Genomic DNA, 19,606 nt, shown 5'->3' with positions numbered 1-19,606 from the left:
TCACAGCGCTGTCAGAGGAGGGGAAGCTGAAATCGCCCCACACGCTGCTCATGGACATATTTCACTTTCTCCAACTCACCTCCCCAACCACTGCAGCTCCTGGGAGTGGAAAGGGAACAAACACCAAAACCCAGTCTCAGCTTTGTAAATCTTCAGGAAATTAGAAATCTGTTCATCCTGTTGGATCTTCCATCCTGGCCTGACAGCGTTGATTTTAAATGGCTGTCCAGTCAGTGCCGATTCGTTTTGGCTGAAAAACATCTTCCTTATCTCATCCCAGCATTTCTTGCCACAGAGAACTGTGCGGCAGAGTTCATGTATATATTTCCTTGTATGGTATTTTGTAAATAACATTCGTTTGCGGGTTGTTTGTATAGGCTATTCCAGGTTCATTAGCCGCTGTTTAAGTGTGTTGGTAGGTTTGTGGGCTACCATGATGCTGAGAGCGTTGAGTTGTCTGGACATCATTTCCCAGATCTCTTTTATGTAAAGTAATGTGGCTAGGGTTTCTGCACACGTTGTGTCTGCTTGTGTCAGTTTGTTGATGTGAAATCGACATACTGGGTTTATTGGGTAGGCAAAAGTGCGGATTGCAGATGCTGGAAACCAGAGTTTAGATCAGAGTGGTGCTGGAAAAGCACAGCAGGTCAGACAGCTTCCGAGGAGCAGGAAAATCGACTTTTCGGTCAAAAGCCCTTCATCAGGAATGGAAGCAGGACGCCTCCAGGGCGGAGAGATAAATTGGAGGGTGGGGGTGTGCTGGTCCGAAGGTAGCAAAGAGTACAATAGGTGAATGGGGGTGGGGATGGAGGTGAAAAGTCAGAGAGGAGGGTGGAGCGGATAGGTGGGAAGGGAGATTGGCAGGTAGGACAGGTCATGAGGATAGCACTGTGCTGGAAGTTTGGAACTGAAGTAAGGTGTGGGGAGGGGAAATGAGGAAATTGGTGAAGTCTACATTAATGTTCTGGGTTTGAATTTATCCGAGGCGGAAGATGGGGCGTTCTTCCTCCAGGCATCGGGTGTGGAGGGAGCGGCGATGGAGGAGGCCCAGGACTTGCATGTCCTCGGCAGAGTGGGAGGGGGTGTTGAAATGTTGGGCCAGAGGGCGATGGGGTTGATTGTTGCGGTTGTCCTGGAAATATCCCCTCAAGTGCCGTGACTGGACTCTGCGAGGAGTCTCCAGCCTCCCCAATGTAGAGGAGACCGCATCGGGAGCAATGGATACAAGAAATGACATTGTTGGATGCACAGGTGAAAGCTTGCTGACGACCGCGGCCCAGGTTCGATTTCCAGGCAGGAAAGTAATTTTTAGGAGAGCTGACAAGAGAAATCCGCATCTCCCTGGTGGTCTAGTGGTTAGGATTTGGCGCTCTCACCGCCGCGGCCCGGTTTCGATTCCCGGTCAGGGAAACCATTTTCAGGGGTGCAGGCTACCCATTCTTCTTAAATGCGCTGTGTAATTATTTACAGTAGTTCCTGGGTGCTGCAGTGTGTCGTGGCTCGTTGAAATAGTGTCCTGATTCAGATTTGTTTGTATGTGGAGGGATGATTGCTTCTGTAGTTAAGTACTTGGTTCGTGTGTGTTGTTTTCCTGTAGAGGCTGTTTTGAATTTACCATTGACTGTTTGCTCTACTGTGACATCTAGAAATGGCACTTTGTTGTTGTTCTCCTCTTTTGTGAATTTTATGTCAGCGAGGATATTGTTGATGGTGTTGTAGGTTTCCTCTAATTTGTTTCATTTTTTGATGACAAAAGTGTCATCACTGTCGTGGACCCAAAGTTTGGGTGGATCGTTGGAAGGGCTGTTTGTTCGAGTCTCTGCATTATTGCTTCTGCGAGGAATCCTGATACTGGTGGTTTCATGGGTATTTCGTTGATTTGTTTGGAGGGCTTGTTACTGAATACGAAGTGGGTGGTAAGACACAGTTCTACGAGGTTGACAGTGCTATCTTTGCTGATGAAGTTGGTGCTGTGTTTGTGTCTCTGGTTCTTCGAGTAGTGTCTCCAGTTTTCTTTGGCCAAGTTGATGTTAATGGATGTGAACAGGGCTGTTATGTCAAAGAACAGCATTATTCCATCCTCTTCTATCTTAGTGTCTTTGGTGTTCAGGAATTCTTGGATGGAGTAAATGGAGTGGCGTGAATCTTCGACTTGGTGTTTTCAGTGGAGGCCTTTGACTAGTCTGCATATTGGTGTTCCAAATGGTGAAGCTTTGGGCCTGAGGGGGGCTCCTGGTTTGAAGAGGAGAACAACAACATAGTACCATTCTTCGATGTCACAGTAGAGCGAACAGTCAATGGGGAACTTCAAACTAGCGTCTACAGAAAAACAACACACACAAACCAAATATTTAACCACAGAAACAATCATCCCAACAACCACAAACGTTGCTGCATCAGGACATTATTTCAACGAGACACTACACACTGCAGCACAGAGAAACTACGAAGAGCAGAAGAGGAATACGTATATAGTGTATTTAAGGAGAACGGGTACCCAATAAACCCAGTCCACCGATTTCTCATTGATGCTTCCAAGCTGACTCTCAAAAATTCGTTTGGCCGTCCATTCTTTCCTGTTTGTTTTTGGCGGGTTTTGAAAGCTCTCGCAATCCTCTGACTGAGTATTGGAGTTGGGAAGTTATGTTGTGGCTGTACAGGACATTGGTTAGACCAGTTTTGGAATATTGTGTGCAATTCTGGTCTCCTATCAGAAGGATACTGTGAAATTTGAAAGGGTTCTGAAGCACCAGTGGGTCCACAGAGGGGAAGAGGCCCTTCTGCTGCCCTGAGTGTGGGAAGGCCTTCAGTGATTCCTCTGCCTGCTGCCGCACCAGTTGGTCCACACCGGGGAAGGCTGTTCTCCGGCCCCAAGTGCGAGATGGCCTTCAGCAGTTCTTCCCACCTGCTGAGACACCAATGGGTCCACACTGAGGAGAGGCCGTTCTTCTGCCCTGAGTGCAGGAAGGGCTTTGCTCTTTCCTCCGACCTGCTGGCCCATTGGTGAGTCCACATGGGGGAGTGGTCGTTCAGTTGCCCTAAGTGCAGGAAGTCCTTCAGCAATTCCTCAGTCCTGCTGAGGCACCAGTCCGTCCACACCGGGGAGAAGCCGTTCTCCTGCCCCGAGTGTGGGAAGGGCTTTATCCGCTCCTCCACACTGCGGAAGCACCAGCTGGTCCACACGGGGGCGGGGGGGGGGGGGGGGGAGGGGGGGGTTGGGGGGAGGCCATTCTGCTGACCTGAGTGCGGGAAGGCCTTCATAAATTCCTCCACCCTGCTGAAACACCTGTGTGTCCTTCAGCAGTGGGAGGCCCTTCAGCTGGCCCGAGTGCGGGAAGAGGTTCATGTTTGCTTGCAACTTGCGGAAGCACCAGCGGGGGCACTGCTGCTCATTGAGCCAGGGACTGCACATTGCCAATGAAATGATCCAAATAAACCTCAGACCGCAAGACCATCGGAGCAGAAGTTAGGCCATTGGGCCCGTCGAGTCTACTCTGCCATTCGTTAGAGACAAAATTAGTGCAGATGAGATTAGCTACAGGAAATAGGCCATTTGTCCCAACAGGTCCACACAAACCCTCCGAAGAGTAACCCATCCACACCCATTTCCCTCTAACTAATGTACCTAACTCTATGGGCAATTAAGCATGACCAATCACCATGACCTACACATCTTTGGTTTATGTAAGAAGACAGGATCGCCCAGAGAAAACACATGCAGACACTGGGAGATTGTGCAAACTCCTCACAGACAGCTATCCAAGGCTGGAATCAAACCTGGGTCCCGTGCGCTGTCAGGCTGCAGTGGTAACCACTGAGCCACTACATATTGCAACCCGAAGTTGCAAGCAGGAGGTTGGGAGAATACAGCCTCAGAATGTGGAGTAGTCAGCGTTTTGGGTATTAACCCTTCTTCAGGACTGAAACGTTAACTTCTCCATGAGAAACGATTTATGGGAATGATGCTGGGGGTTGTAGGGTTTGAGCTCCAGGGAGAGGCTGAATAGGCTGGAGCTGTTTTCCCTGGAGCATCGGAGGCAGAGGAGTGACCTAATAGAGGTTACAAAATCATGAGGGGCATGGACAGGGTAATAGACAAGGTCTTTTCTCAGGGGTGGGGGAGTCCAGAACTAGAGGGCATAGGTTTAGGGTGAGAGGCGAAATATATTAAAGAGACAACGTCTTCATGCAGGGGGTGGTACATGTATGAAATGAGCTGCCAGAATATATGGGTCAGGTGCTGTCAAATGGGACTAGATTAATTTAGGATATCAGGTCAGCATGGACAAGTTGGACTGAAGGGTCTGTTTCCATGCTGTACGTGTCTCTGACTACTGGTCCTCATGTAATTTTAAAATAGGGTCCAAGTAACTTTGAATAGTTCAATCTTATTGAGCTCACTTCCTGAAAAGTTTCAAATGAATCATCTGAGCGATACTGTTTAAACATGCTAAGTTGGACAAAGTATCCCATCAAGTTCAACACAAACCCAGAGTTGAAGAAGTCAGAAGTCAGAACACCAAGGGGACCAAACTGATCACAATATTCCAGGTGCAACCTTATCAACGTCCTGTATAACTACAACATAACTTGCCAACATCTATACTCAATTCCCTAACTGATGAAGGCCAGTGTGCTGAAACCTTTCTTCACTGCCTTGTGTACCAATGTAATCAGAGATATAGGACCTACTTTAAACTGATCCACAATCCAGCTTCTGGGAGCCCAGAATCAGAGTAGTGCTGCGTGAGTGTGCTGGGCACATAACCCAGAGGTCGATGGGTAAAAACCATGTGATGCTATTGCCCAATGTCTCCGTAAGCTGCTTTCATTTACAATGGTGCTCTGTTCTGTATGTTGCCTTTGCATCTGCTTCCCAAAGCTTCTTCAGTGGAGGAGTGGCAGCTGGAGCCCAGGAGTTCAACGACCCGCCGGAGCTTGAGGAAGGTCCAAGCTCCAAGAAGCGGGGGGTAAGGCTGGAGGCTGGATTTGCTCAAGGCTTGTATTTTTAACTCATTTAAATGGTACCTCCTGTATGGGGCTATGGTTTACATTAAAACCGGAGGATCATATCAGAGTGTTTATATTTAGCAGCAGTAGTTGGTAAAATACACTCCCTGGAGGACCACCCTCTATGATGCTGCATTTCTTGCTTTATGCCCTTCCCCCATTTCTTATCTCCCAACTTGGTTTTATGTTTTTTTGGTTAAATTTAATTTCATATTAATCAGACTGGGTATTGACTGTGTGCTATTAATTTGCTTCTTCGAATATTGAAAGTCAAAATTAATGGTGTAATTTCATTTCTGATGTCAGAGTTTGACATTGAATGTGCAGATGTGAATACCAGTAAGTTGTGAAAATACATCAAGAACTTGTGGTTTTTAACAAAAAGAGCAGTTCACTGATATTCATGGCATTGTCTTATTTGGGAGTGATGATTCAAATCTGACCAACAAACCGTTTCATGCAGTCACCCAATTTAGTTAAAATTTTCATTAAGTTAATTAAAGAAAAGAACTCTGGCAGGCTAAGATTTATGCAATCTATTTATAAGATTATGTCCATTGCTTGCAATATGGTCTCATCCACATTGGGGAAACTGGACGCCAACTCGCGGAACGTTTCAGGGAACAGCTCTGGGACACTAAAACTAAACGACCGACGCCCTGTGGCTGAACGCTTTAACTCGCTCTCCCATTCCGCCAAGGACATGCAAGTCCTGGGCTGCCTCCACTGCCAAACTCTTGCTACCCGACGCTTGTAAGAAAAACACCTCACCTTCTGACTTGGGACCCTCCAACCACATGGTATCAATGTAGATTTCATCAGTTTCCTCATTTCCTCTCCCCCACCTTGTCCCAGATCCAACCTTCCAATTCGACACCAACCTCTTGACCTGTCATACCTGTTCACCTTGCTTCTCACCTATTTGCTCCACCCTCATCTCTGACCTATTACCATCAATCCCTACCTCCATCTACCTATTGCATTCCCAGCTGCCATTCATCCAGCACCACTTCCTTCCCATTTACCTCTCAGCCCCCTTGGGCCACCCTTTATTCCTGATGAAGAGCTTATGCTCTAAACCAAGACTGTTATGAAACAACATTCTCAACAAATAGGAAATAGCTCCCAAGTCAGATTTCATTCCCTCTTCTGTTTCCCAGTTCTTTCAGAAATAAGAGATATCTTTTTCTTCCACTAGAAAGTGATCTTCCACTTTGCGCTGTCTGAAGTGTTATGCCACATTATTACTTCAGCCACCTTTTAAGAATCGTTTCAACCTGTTTTTCTAACAATTGTGGAGGTGACCAAAAGCAAACATTTCACTCCTCCTCAATGCCCCATTTCTCCTCCTATGAGCCACTTTGTCATGTTGTCTATGTTACAAGCAGCCGAGTGCACTTGGTTTCTGAATTGAAATTTGGCCATTGAAGTGATCAGAATTAATATATATCGATGGATAGCTGTGTCTGCACTAACTGTAATTATCCACCAATACGATGTCGTTTGTTCCACCAAAACTGGAAACAATGATTTGTGATTATATTGCAGTCGGATGTAGAAAATCATCCCAGCGATCTTCACGTTATTATAGTTTACTGTGGCCATACAGCATTGCGAGGCAGTTTGATGTGACTAAAACTTGGATGGAAAGAATGTAGATTGATGAGAAGTCAAAATGGCAGTGTCTCTGGCCACAATCGATCTGTCTGGCTTGATTATATGAGTGGCGGCTGTTCAAGAGCAACTTCCACTCCATCACTTCAACCAGCAAGAGGAGATAAGTGTGAACACAACATTCCAACTGTGACATATACGCATTGCTTCGATGTTATTGATCAAAATCCTGGAACTCGCTCCTGAACCTTTATTATAGACCACATCATATTTGTGAAGCAATTTAAGAGGCAGCTCACCACCACTCTTTCAAGGACGGTTTGGGAAGACTTGCTGGCAGAGCCAATGATATGCACATGGTATTGGAAACAGTCTAATCGTGTGGATAGATGATTGGCTAACCAATGATACAGGAGGGATAAGGGGCATGCTCAGGATCGCAACTTACAACTAGCAACGTTCCACAGGGATCAGTGCTGGGGCACAAAATTATTTACTACATGTATATGAATTACTTGGATAAGTAAAGTGAATGTACTATTGCCAAGACTGCAGTAGAGACAGTTGATTAGAATGCAGGTGGTAAGGATGACATGAACTCTTCATCCAAGTTCAGTGAGTAATCGGGAAGGCAAAAGGGAGATTGGCCTTTAAATGGAATATAAAAGTAGGGAGATTATAGTGAACCTCCGCCTGGAGGTTTTGATTGAAAGTGCAGTGAAGATTCAACCAGCTGACATTGGATCTGAATCACATGTCGATCAGACCAGGTTTGGACAGCAGGAAACCAGATAAGTTTTTACAACAAACCACAACGATTTCATCATTTGACTCTTAATTCCAGATTTATATTGAATTCAATTCCACCATCTGCCGTGCCAGGTTTTGAACCCAAGTCCCGTGAACATTACCTGGGTGAATGGTCTGGTGACAATAAAGTGGCCATCGCCTCCCCTGAACACATTGGCATATTGTGTTCAGAGGTAACAAAGGAGCAAGAGGTTTCAGCAGCTGCTAAGTTGTTGATATTACACAAGGGAACATCAACACTCTCAGTAATGGCACATACTGAAGCCAGGGCCCTTTATCAGAGGTAAGGGCTCGGGATCCACAAGAAATAGGAACAGCAATACGCCATTCAGCCTCTTGAGCCTGCTCCTCCATTCAGTAGGATCGTGGCTGATCTGGCATTCCCCACATCCACTTTCCTGCCCTTTTCCTGTAACTGTTCATCCCCCGACTGATCACGAATCTATCGATCCTAGTTTAAATGTGTCAAGAAGGATGTCAACAGAGTTACTGGGGTTGGGGGAGGGGCGGGGGGTGCTCAGGTCGAACTTGGGGACTAAAACAATGGCTTCACACTTCACAATATTTAACTAAGAGAATGTTTATGGTTATCCAATGCTGGAAATTGGGCAGGCATTCAGATGAAATTATTGGTAAATTATGAATGACAGAGGAGTCGGGAGAGAAGTGGTGTTCAGGCACAGTTGGATATCATCAGTATAGATGCCAACACCAGCAGCTACGGTTAAATAAATAAGAACGGAAGACACTGAAAGCAGACCCTCCCAGAGGATACAGCGATATTAGAGAGGGTCAGTACTGTCATTAACTCTGATCAAGGCTGTCCGCAGGTCGACGAGGGAATGTTCATCCCTGTCACCGTTACAAAGGATGTCAAATATGACCTTGCTAAGAACTGTTTCAGGGGTAGAAACCAGACTCGAGGGCTTTCAACACAGAATTCTGGAAAAGCTGGGAATGGCTTATTCAACAATGTTGCATCCAAACCAACACTTCCATTGGTGCGATAATTATAGAAGTGTTTTGGTTTTTATTTAGATGATTCTCAGCAATACTGAGTAAGAAGCAACAAAATTAACACAAGAAATATTGCAATTGCTACAATATGCCTGCTCCCAATAGGAGGCCACCTGGTGTTCACTTAACTGTCTGCAAGGCGCAATATTGGAAAGGAATTATCCAGTTCATAGCTATAAGAGGGGAGACACAGACTGCTTGATACAAAGGGCGGGAGTCGGCCACTCGGCCCGACGAGCCTGCTGCAACATTCAATAAGATCATGGCTGATCTGAATACAACCTCACCTCCACATTCCTCCACATCCCCGACAATCTGTCACCCACTTGGTTAGCAAGAACCTGTCTACCTCTGCCTTAAAGACTTTGAATTCACTGCCTTTTGAGGAAGACACATAACCATCAGAAAGAAAAAAAATCATCCTCATTTTTGTCTTCTACTTTTAAAATATGACCCTCTATTTTCAGATATTAAGATAGGGATACAAGCTGCAGTCAAATAATACCTGTGGTACAGTAAACTATCTCAAAGTGCTTCACGTGAACATAATGAGAATTCCTCATCCTGCTCCTGTGTATTATGGTCTTAAAGCGGAGCAGTAGTCTTAAGAGGTTCTCACAAATTATTTCAGAATCCTGAAGAGGAGTTGTTGGATTGGAAACCTTAACTCTGCTTTTTCTCCACATATGCTTCCAGTCCTGCTGAGTTTTTCCAGTGTTGTCAGTTTTTGTTTCAGTTTTCCAGCATCCACAGTTCTTTGTCTTATTTATCACAGTCATTTCTTGCCTTTCCCAAGTGTCTGGAACTTCATCTCCCTGATCTACAAACTGTTCAGTTACCCTAGAAATGACCACTACCTCCTTATCAGAGTAGATCCCTTTGTTGCAAAATGATTGTTCAATTCTGTGACCAAAATAATTGCATTCGTAATTACTTACAACAGGGACTCTCAATATCTCAGGCAAGAACACAGCCAGATTTTTTCAGACAGTACATTTATGTGATTTGATACAAATCCCTATTCCCTACTTTACCAGCGTGCTGCTGGGAATGGAGGGTTTGAGTTAAGAAGAAGCTGGGACATTTTTCCAACGAAGCCTAGCAAGTTGACAGATAACTTTATAGAGATTTTTAAAATCAGGAGGGGGACAAAATAAGGTGTCATTTCCTGGAGGCTCAGAATATTTTATTGCTCCAGAAGGTGTAAAAGGGGGTCAAAGATTCAGCAGAAATCGAGTAGAGCTGAGAACAGACATAATTTCCTCTGTGGGAACAGGGGGACCAGAGGAAAGAGAAATCAGGACCTGAAATCGAGCTGACACCAGACTACCATGTTATCAGTGCTTTGACAATGGAACTTCTCTGCGGGGCAGGTTGAATTATGAATTGAATAGTAACTTCCTCAAGGAGACTGTGCAAAAAGCCCCGGGCTTGTCTCTGTGGCGCAACTGGTCAGCGCGTTCGGCTGTTAACCGGAAGGTTGGTGGTTCGAGACCACCCGGAGACGGGGCGTTTGCTGTTCACGCTCCTACTGCTTAATTGGCTGCAAAGATGCGCGTTTTTAATGGTGTCAGGAAAATGTTTCCCAAACGGAAATCTTTTCCACTGAGGAAGCACAAAGGGGTTTCTGAATTGATTGAATTTCTAACGTAAAGGAATGCGGATGCTGACAGTCCGAGACAGAAAGCGAAACTGCTGGAGCAACTCAGTAGTTTTGGATGTTCCTGGATGAGGTAAAAAAAGTTCTGAAATGTCTCTGATTCTCTTTCTACAGATGCTGCCTGACCTGCTGAGTTGCTCCTGCAATTTCTGGTTTTGCTTTTAACTGAACGTCCATTTCATCTTTCGGGATGAAGCACCCAGAATCGCCATTTGCAGATATTTAACCCTTTCGAAAACTGTGAAGTGATTGGATTCAAACAAACTCTGCAATGATTTACTCTTTCTCAGCTCCACGGGCAGAGAGACCTGCGAAATGAAGCTGTCAGTGTGGTTCTGTATTGGTGGGCAGAGTGGTGAATGCGATGGACATGAAATCCATTGCGGGTTCCCCACGCAGGTGTGAACCCTGCCGACTACAGTTGAGAACTGTCGTCAGAAAGAAAGGGAGATTGTTTCACGGATTTTTAAAGATGCAAATCAGTGGAGGGGTTTAAATATTTCAATCACATTGGGACTGATCGGGAATCTGCAACCCACTGCCTGTCAGGGTGGAACAAGCAGATATCCCCAGAGCTGCTTTTGAGGATATGAGCCAAGTGTTTGGAAATGAGACTAGAACAGTGAGAGGCGTGAAGTCGTGGTCGAAATGAGGCAGGCACCTGAGGACAAAGGTGTTTTATTTGCCAGTGAAAGATACTGCTTCACAAAGTTGGGTCGATGGAAGGGAAGCAGTGATGGTGATTATCTTTGGCTGTTCACCTTGTGAATGTTCCCATTGCTGTGCATGTCCGTATAACGTCAGAACTCTGCAGCATGGCGGCGTCAGGTCCGCACAGTGCCAGGGGCGCAATGGATGACGCATGTGACTCCACCTACATGTTTGAAATGCAGCTCACAGCTTCTTCACACACCCCAATTAATCTTTCTCATTGTCCTGAAGCCGGCATACGGTTTGAATTCCTGATCTGCAGGAACGAGACTCTTTTCACTGTCTCGCGTCAGTAAGTGTCCCTGAGAACATCAGAGTCACGTCACAGCGCTGTCAGAGGAGGGGAAGCTGAAAGAGCCCCACACGCTGCTCACGGGCACATTTCACTTTCCCCAACTCACCGCCCCAACCACTGCGGCTCCTGGGAGTGGAAAGGGAAGAAACGCCAAAACCCAGTCTCAGCTTTGTAAATCTTCAGGAAATAAGAAAACTGATTATCCCTTCCGGTCTTCCATCCTGGCCTGACAGCGTTGATTTTAAATGGCTGTCCAGTTAGTGCCGATTCGTTTTGGCTGAAAAAATCTTCCTTATCTCATCCCAGCATTTCTTGCCACAGAGAACTGTGCGGCAGAGTTCATGTATTTCCTTGTATGGTATTTTGTAAATAACATTCGTTTGCGGGTTGTTTGTATAGGGTATTTAAGGTTCACTAGCCGTTGTTTAATGCTGAGAGGGTTGAGTTATCTGGAAATCATTTCACAGATGTCTTTAATGTAAAGTAATGTGGCTAGGGTTTCTGCAGACGTTGTGTCTGCTAGTGTCAGTTTGTTGATGTGAAATCGTCACACTGGGTTTATTGGGTAGGCAAAAGTGGGGACTGCAGATGCTGGAAACCAGAGTTTAGATCAGAGTGGTACTGGAAAGGCACAGCAGGTCAGACAGCTTCCGAGGAGCAGGAAAATCGACATTTCGGGCTTAAGCCCTTCATCAGGAATAGAGGCAGGACGCTTCCAGGGATGGCGAGATAAATTGGGGGGTGCTGGGCCGAAGGTAGCAAAGAGTACAATAGGTGAATGGGGGTGGGGATGGAGGTGACAGGTCAGAGAGGAGGGTGGAGCGAACAGTTGAGAAGGGAGATTGGCAGGTAGGACAGGTCATGAGGACAGCGCTGAGCTGGAAGATTGGAACTGAGGTAAGGTGGGGGGAGGGGAAATGAGGAAACTGGTGAAGTCCACATTGATGTCCTGGGGTTGAATTTATCCGAGGCGAAAGGTGGGCGTGCTTCCTTCAGGCATCGGGTGGGGAGTGAGCGGCGATGGAGGAGGCCCAGGACCTGCATGTTCTCGGCAGAGTGGGAGGGGGGTTGAAATGTTGGGCCGGAGGGTGATGGGGTTGATTGCTGCGGGTGTCGTGGAGATGTTCCCTCAAGCGCTGTGACTTGACACTGCGAGGAGTCTCCAGTCTCCCCAATGTAGAGGAGACCGCATCGGGAGCAATGGATACAAGCAATGACATTGGTGGAAGCCTTCTCACGATCGTGGCCCAGGTTCGATTTCCGGGCAGGGAAGCAATTTACATTAGAGCTGTGAGGTGGCACTGCTGTCTCCCTGGTGGTCTAGTGGTTAGGATTCGGCGCTTTCACCGCTGCGGCCCGGGTTCGATTCCCGGTCAGGGAAGTGTTTCTCTGTGAATCGTTGGCCTACCCATTCTCCTTAAATGCGCTGTATCGTTCCTTATTGGCCTTCGTCGTTACTGGCTACTGCAGTGTGTCGTGCCTCGTTGAAATAGTGTCCTGATTCAGCTTGTTTTTATGTGTAGGGATCATTGCTTCTGTAGCTAAGTACTTGATTCGTGTGTGTTGTTTTCCTGTCGACGCTGTTTTGAATTTACCATTGACTGCTCGCTCTACTGTGACATCTAGGAATGGCACTTTGTTGTTGTTCTCCTCTTTTGTGAATTTTATGCCAGTAAGGATATTGTTGATGGTGTTGTAGGTTTCCTCTAATTTACTTCATTTTTTGATGACAAAAGTGTCATCACTGTGGCGGACACAAAGTTTGGTTTGGATCGTTGGAAGGGCTGTTGGTTTGAGACTGCATTATTGCTTCTGCTAGGAATCCTGATACTTGTGGTTTCATGGGTGTTTCGTTGATTTGTTTGAGGCTTGTTACTGAATATGAAGTGGGTGGTTAAGGCACAGTTCCACGAGCTGGATAGTACTATCTTTGCTGATGAAGTTGGTGCTGTATTTGTGTCTTTGGTTCTTCGAGTAGTGTCTCCAGTTTTCTTTGGCCACGTTGATGTTCATGGATGTGAACAGGGCTGTTATGTCAAAGGACATCATTATTCCATCCTCTTCTAACTTAGTGTCTTTGGTGTTCAGGAATTCTTGGATGGAATAAATGGAGTGGCGTGAATCTTCGACTTGGTGTTCTAGTCTTCAGTGGAGGCCTTTGACTAGTCTGTATATTGGTATTCCAAGTAGTGAGACTATGGCCTGAGGGGGGCTCCTGGTTTGAAGAGGAGGAGAACAACAACAAAGTGCCATTCTTAGATGTCACAGTAGAGCGAACACTCAACAGTGAACTTCAAACTAGCGTCTACAGAAAAACAACACACGCAAACCAAGTGCTTAACCACAGAAGCAATCATCCCAACACCCACAAACGAAGCTGCATCAGGACATTATTTCAATGAGCCACTACACACTGCATATAGAGGATTAGAAAATCATGAGGGATACGGATGAGGTGAACAGCAGGTGTCCTTTCCCTCAGCTGGGGTTTTCAGGATCAGGGAGCAAATATTTTGAGGTGAGTAGAGAAAGATTTTATAAAGACAGGACAAGGATCGTTTTTTAAGAGAGTGGCCTGAGTGCAGAATGAATGTCCAGAAGAAGTCATAGAGTCATAGAGATGTACAGCACAGAAACAGACTGTTTGGTCCAACTTGTCCATGCCGACCAACTATCCCAAAACAATCTAGTCCCACCTGACAGCGCACGGCCCCATATCCCTCCAAACCCTTCCTATTCATACACCTAACCAAATGCCTTTTAAATGTTGCAATCGTACTAGACTTCACCACTTCCTCTGGCAGTTCATTCAATAAACTTACAATCCTCTGCGTGAAAACGTTGCCCCTTAGATCTCTTTTGTATCTTTCCCCTCTAATGCTAAACCCATGCCCTCTCGTACTGGACTCCCCCACCCCAGGGAAAAAGACTTTGTCTATTTATCCTATCCATACCCCTCATGATTTTATACACGCAGAGTTACAACGTTTGGATAAGTACATGAATATGAAAGGTTCGAAGGTTTATGGGCAAACACTGGTAGGTGGGACGAGTTTAGTTTGAGAACATACTCAGCATGGACGAGTTGGATGAAGGGTCTGTTCAGTGCTGTCATACTCTGTGACTGACCTGTACTGGTCTTAAAACCATTTTCTTACCTCCCCCCATAACAATCCACTTCTTTGTTGTTCAAAACTCAGATGAATTTACCCTTGAATATGTTCAATGACCCCACTTCTGAACTGAATTCCTCTTCGTAATATACCACTTGCCTCGCTCATTGCCTGCTGCATCTGCCCGACAACTGGCATTGACTGGAATGGAGGGACTCTGACACCCCTTTATACATCCACACATCATTCCTGATGAAGGGCTTGTGCCCGAAACGTTCACTGTCCTGCTCCTCAGATGCTGCCTGACCTGTTCTGCTTTTCCAGTGCCACATTTTTCGACTTTCACCTCTAGTCCTCACTTTCTCCACATTCCAATATATCACCATTTAAACAATGCACTGCTTTTTTTTTAAACAGCCAAGGCTATAACAACACATTGCGGCACTGCACTTGCCATGTGTTTGCCAATTGAGATACAGACCTGGACCAACTTCGGGAAGAGGCAAAACACTGAGTTCTGAACAAAAACGGTAGCACACTCAAAACGTCGGCTCTGTTTACCTTTCCACGGATGCAGCTCGACCCGTTGGCTTTCTGCAGTATTCGCCGTGTTTGAACTGATAGAAGACAATGGTAATTCTGGGCGGGAAGGTTAAATTGTTAATTGAATAGTAGCTTCCTCAACGAGACTGTGCGGGCGCTGGGCGGACCTGTCTCTGTGGCGCAATTGGTCAGCGCGTTCGGCTGTTAACCGGAAGGTTGGTGGTTCGAGACCACCCGGAGACGGGGCGTTTGCTGTTCACGCTCCTACTGCTTAATTGGCTGCAAAGATGCGCGTTTTTAATGGTGTCAGGAAAATGTTTCCCAAACGGAAATCTTTTCCACTGAGGAAGCACAAAGGGGTTTCTGAATTGATTGAATTTCTAACGTAAAGGAATGCGGATGCTGACAGTCCGAGACAGAAAGCGAAACTGCTGGAGCAACTCAGTAGTTTTGGATGTTCCTGGATGAGGTAAAAAAAGTTCTGAAATGTCTCTGATTCTCTTTCTACAGATGCTGCCTGACCTGCTGAGTTGCTCCTGCAATTTCTGGTTTTGCTTTTAACTGAACGTCCATTTCATCTTTCGGGATGAAGCACCCAGAATCGCCATTTGCAGATATTTAACCCTTTCGAAAACTGTGAAGTGATTGGACTCAAACAAACTCTGCAATGATTTACTCTTTCTCAGCTCCACGGGCAGAGAGACCTGCGAAATGAAGCTGTCAGTGTGGTTCTGTATTGGTGGGCAGAGTGGTGAATGCGATGGACATGAAATCCATTGCGGGTTCCCCACGCAGGTGTGAACCCTGCCGACTACAGTTGAGAACTGTCGTCAGAAAGAAAGGGAGATTGTTTCACGGATTTTTAAAGATGCAAATCAGTGGAGGGGTTTAAATATTTCAATCACATTGGGACTGATCGGGAATCTGCAACCCACTGCCTGTCAGGGTGGAACAAGCAGATATCCCCAGAGCTGCTTTTGAGGATATGAGCCAAGTGTTTGGAAATGAGACTAGAACAGTGAGGGGCGTGAAGTCGTGGTCGAAATGAGGCAGGCACCTGAGGACAAAGGTGTTTTATTTGCCAGTGAAAGATACTGCTTCACAAAGTTGGGTCGATGGAAGGGAAGCAGTGATGGTGATTATCTTTGGCTGTTCACCTTGTGAATGTTCCCATTGCTGTGCATGTCCGTATAACGTCAGAACTCTGCAGCATGGCGGCGTCAGGTCCGCACAGTGCCAGGGGCGCAATGGATGACGCATGTGACTCCACCTACATGTTTGAAATGCAGCTCACAGCTTCTTCACACACCCCAATTAATCTTTCTCATTGTCCTGAAGCCGGCATACGGTTTGAATTCCTGATCTGCAGGAACGAGACTCTTTTCACTGTCTCGCGTCAGTAAGTGTCCCTGAGAACATCAGAGTCACGTCACAGCGCTGTCAGAGGAGGGGAAGCTGAAAGAGCCCCACACGCTGCTCACGGGCACATTTCACTTTCCCCAACTCACCGCCCCAACCACTGCGGCTCCTGGGAGTGGAAAGGGAAGAAACGCCAAAACCCAGTCTCAGCTTTGTAAATCTTCAGGAAATAAGAACACTGCTTATCCCTTCCGGTCTTCCATCCTGGCCTGACAGCGTTGATTTTAAATGGCTGTCCAGTTAGTGCCGATTCGTTTTGGCTGAAAAAATCTTCCTTATCTCATCCCAGCATTTCTTGCCACAGAGAACTGTGCGGCAGAGTTCATGTATTTCCTTGTATGGTATTTTGTAAATAACATTCGTTTGCGGGTTGTTTGTATAGGGTATTTAAGGTTCACTAGCCGTTGTTTAATGCTGAGAGGGTTGAGTTATCTGGAAATCATTTCACAGATGTCTTTAATGTAAAGTAATGTGGCTAGGGTTTCTGCAGACGTTGTGTCTGCTAGTGTCAGTTTGTTGATGTGAAATCGTCACACTGGGTTTATTGGGTAGGCAAAAGTGGGGACTGCAGATGCTGGAAACCAGAGTTTAGATCAGAGTGGTACTGGAAAGGCACAGCAGGTCAGACAGCTTCCGAGGAGCAGGAAAATCGACATTTCGGGCTTAAGCCCTTCATCAGGAATAGAGGCAGGACGCTTCCAGGGATGGCGAGATAAATTGGGGGGTGCTGGGCCGAAGGTAGCAAAGAGTACAATAGGTGAATGGGGGTGGGGATGGAGGTGACAGGTCAGAGAGGAGGGTGGAGCGAACAGTTGAGAAGGGAGATTGGCAGGTAGGACAGGTCATGAGGACAGCGCTGAGCTGGAAGATTGGAACTGAGGTAAGGTGGGGGGAGGGGAAATGAGGAAACTGGTGAAGTCCACATTGATGTCCTGGGGTTGAATTTATCCGAGGCGAAAGGTGGGCGTGCTTCCTTCAGGCATCGGGTGGGGAGTGAGCGGCGATGGAGGAGGCCCAGGACCTGCATGTTCTCGGCAGAGTGGGAGGGGGGTTGAAATGTTGGGCCGGAGGGTGATGGGGTTGATTGCTGCGGGTGTCGTGGAGATGTTCCCTCAAGCGCTGTGACTTGACACTGCGAGGAGTCTCCAGTCTCCCCAATGTAGAGGAGACCGCATCGGGAGCAATGGATACAAGCAATGACATTGGTGGAAGCCTTCTCACGATCGTGGCCCAGGTTCGATTTCCGGGCAGGGAAGCAATTTACATTAGAGCTGTGAGGTGGCACTGCTGTCTCCCTGGTGGTCTAGTGGTTAGGATTCGGCGCTTTCACCGCTGCGGCCCGGGTTCGATTCCCGGTCAGGGAAGTGTTTCTCTGTGAATCGTTTGCCTACCCATTCTCCTTAAATGCGCTGTATCGTTCCTTATTGGCCTTCGTCGTTACTGGCTACTGCAGTGTGTCGTGCCTCGTTGAAATAGTGTCCTGATTCAGCTTGTTTTTATGTGTAGGGATCATTGCTTCTGTAGCTAAGTACTTGATTCGTGTGTGTTGTTTTCCTGTCGACGCTGTTTTGAATTTACCATTGACTGCTCGCTCTACTGTGACATCTAGGAATGGCACTTTGTTGTTGTTCTCCTCTTTTGTGAATTTTATGCCAGTAAGGATATTGTTGATGGTGTTGTAGGTTTCCTCTAATTTACTTCATTTTTTGATGACAAAAGTGTCATCACTGTGGCGGACACAAAGTTTGGTTTGGATCGTTGGAAGGGCTGTTGGTTTGAGACTGCATTATTGCTTCTGCTAGGAATCCTGATACTTGTGGTTTCATGGGTGTTTCGTTGATTTGTTTGAGGCTTGTTACTGAATATGAAGTGGGTGGTTAAGGCACAGTTCCACGAGCTGGATAGTGCTATCTTTGCTGATGAAGTTGGTGCTGTATTTGTGTCTTTGGTTCTTCGAGTAGTGTCTCCAGTTTTCTTTGGCCACGTTGATGTTAATGGATGTGAACAGGGCTGTTATGTCAAAGGACATCATTATTCCATCCTCTTCTAACTGAGTGTCTTTGGTGTTCAGGAATTCTTGGATGGAATAAATGGAGTGGCGTGAATCTTCGACTTGGTGTTCTAGTCTTCAGTGGAGGCCTTTGACTAGTCTGTATATTGGTATTCCAAGTAGTGAGACTATGGCCTGAGGGGGGCTCCTGGTTTGAAGAGGAGGAGAACAACAACAAAGTGCCATTCTTAGATGTCACAGTAGAGCGAACACTCAACAGTGAACTTCAAACTAGCGTCTACAGAAAAACAACACACGCAAACCAAGTGCTTAACCACAGAAGCAATCATCCCAACACCCACAAACGAAGCTGCATCAGGACATTATTTCAATGAGCCACTACACACTGCATATAGAGGATTAGAAAATCATGAGGGATACGGATGAGGTGAACAGCAGGTGTCCTTTCCCTCAGCTGGGGTTTTCAGGATCAGGGAGCAAATATTTTGAGGTGAGTAGAGAAAGATTTTATAAAGACAGGACAAGGATCGTTTTTTTAAGAGAGTGGCCTGAGTGCAGAATGAATGTCCAGAAGAAGTCATAGAGTCATAGAGATGTACAGCACAGAAACAGACTGTTTGGTCCAACTTGTCCATGCCGACCAACTATCCCAAAACAATCTAGTCCCACCTGACAGCGCACGGCCCCATATCCCTCCAAACCCTTCCTATTCATACACCTAACCAAATGCCTTTTAAATGTTGCAATCGTACTAGACTTCACCACTTCCTCTGGCAGTTCATTCAATAAACGTACAATCCTCTGCGTGAAAACGTTGCCCCTTAGATCTCTTTTGTATCTTTCCCCTCTAATGCTAAACCCATGCCCTCTCGTACTGGACTCCCCCACCCCAGGGAAAAAGACTTTGTCTATTTATCCTATCCATACCCCTCATGATTTTATACACGCAGAGTTACAACGTTTGGATAAGTACATGAATATGAAAGGTTCGAAGGTTTATGGGCAAACACTGGTAGGTGGGACGAGTTTAGTTTGAGAACATACTCAGCATGGACGAGTTGGATGAAGGGTCTGTTCAGTGCTGTCATACTCTGTGACTGACCTGTACTGGTCTTAAAACCATTTTCTTACCTCCCCCCATAACAATCCACTTCTTTGTTGTTCAAAACTCAGATGAATTTACCCTTGAATATGTTCAATGACCCCACTTCTGAACTGAATTCCTCTTCGTAATATACCACTTGCCTCGCTCATTGCCTGCTGCATCTGCCCGACAACTGGCATTGACTGGAATGGAGGGACTCTGACACCCCTTTATACATCCACACATCATTCCTGATGAAGGGCTTGTGCCCGAAACGTTCACTGTCCTGCTCCTCAGATGCTGCCTGACCTGTTCTGCT

At 46.3% G+C, this 19,606-nt stretch overlaps 4 non-coding genes across 4 annotated transcripts; all 4 read left to right on the top strand.

Moving 5' to 3' along the window:
- Positions 1-1,338: 1,338 nt before the first annotated feature.
- Positions 1,339-1,410, top strand: trnae-cuc (transfer RNA glutamic acid (anticodon CUC)). The gene has a single exon. It is a non-coding gene; the product is annotated as a tRNA-Glu (tRNA).
- Positions 1,411-12,426: 11,016 nt separating this feature from the next.
- Positions 12,427-12,498, top strand: trnae-uuc (transfer RNA glutamic acid (anticodon UUC)). The gene has a single exon. It is a non-coding gene; the product is annotated as a tRNA-Glu (tRNA).
- Positions 12,499-14,942: 2,444 nt separating this feature from the next.
- On the top strand, positions 14,943-15,016 carry trnan-guu (transfer RNA asparagine (anticodon GUU)). Its single transcript has one exon. It is a non-coding gene; the product is annotated as a tRNA-Asn (tRNA).
- Positions 15,017-17,484: 2,468 nt separating this feature from the next.
- On the top strand, positions 17,485-17,556 carry trnae-uuc (transfer RNA glutamic acid (anticodon UUC)). The gene has a single exon. It is a non-coding gene; the product is annotated as a tRNA-Glu (tRNA).
- Positions 17,557-19,606: the final 2,050 nt, after the last annotated feature.

Source organism: Chiloscyllium plagiosum, unplaced genomic scaffold, assembly GCF_037043375.1.
Source record: "Chiloscyllium plagiosum isolate Xiang-an unplaced genomic scaffold, Cpla_swu_hap1 HiC_scaffold_27, whole genome shotgun sequence".
Lineage (NCBI taxonomy): Eukaryota > Metazoa > Chordata > Chondrichthyes > Orectolobiformes > Hemiscylliidae > Chiloscyllium > Chiloscyllium plagiosum.
This window is presented reverse-complemented; position numbering and strand designations above follow the sequence as displayed.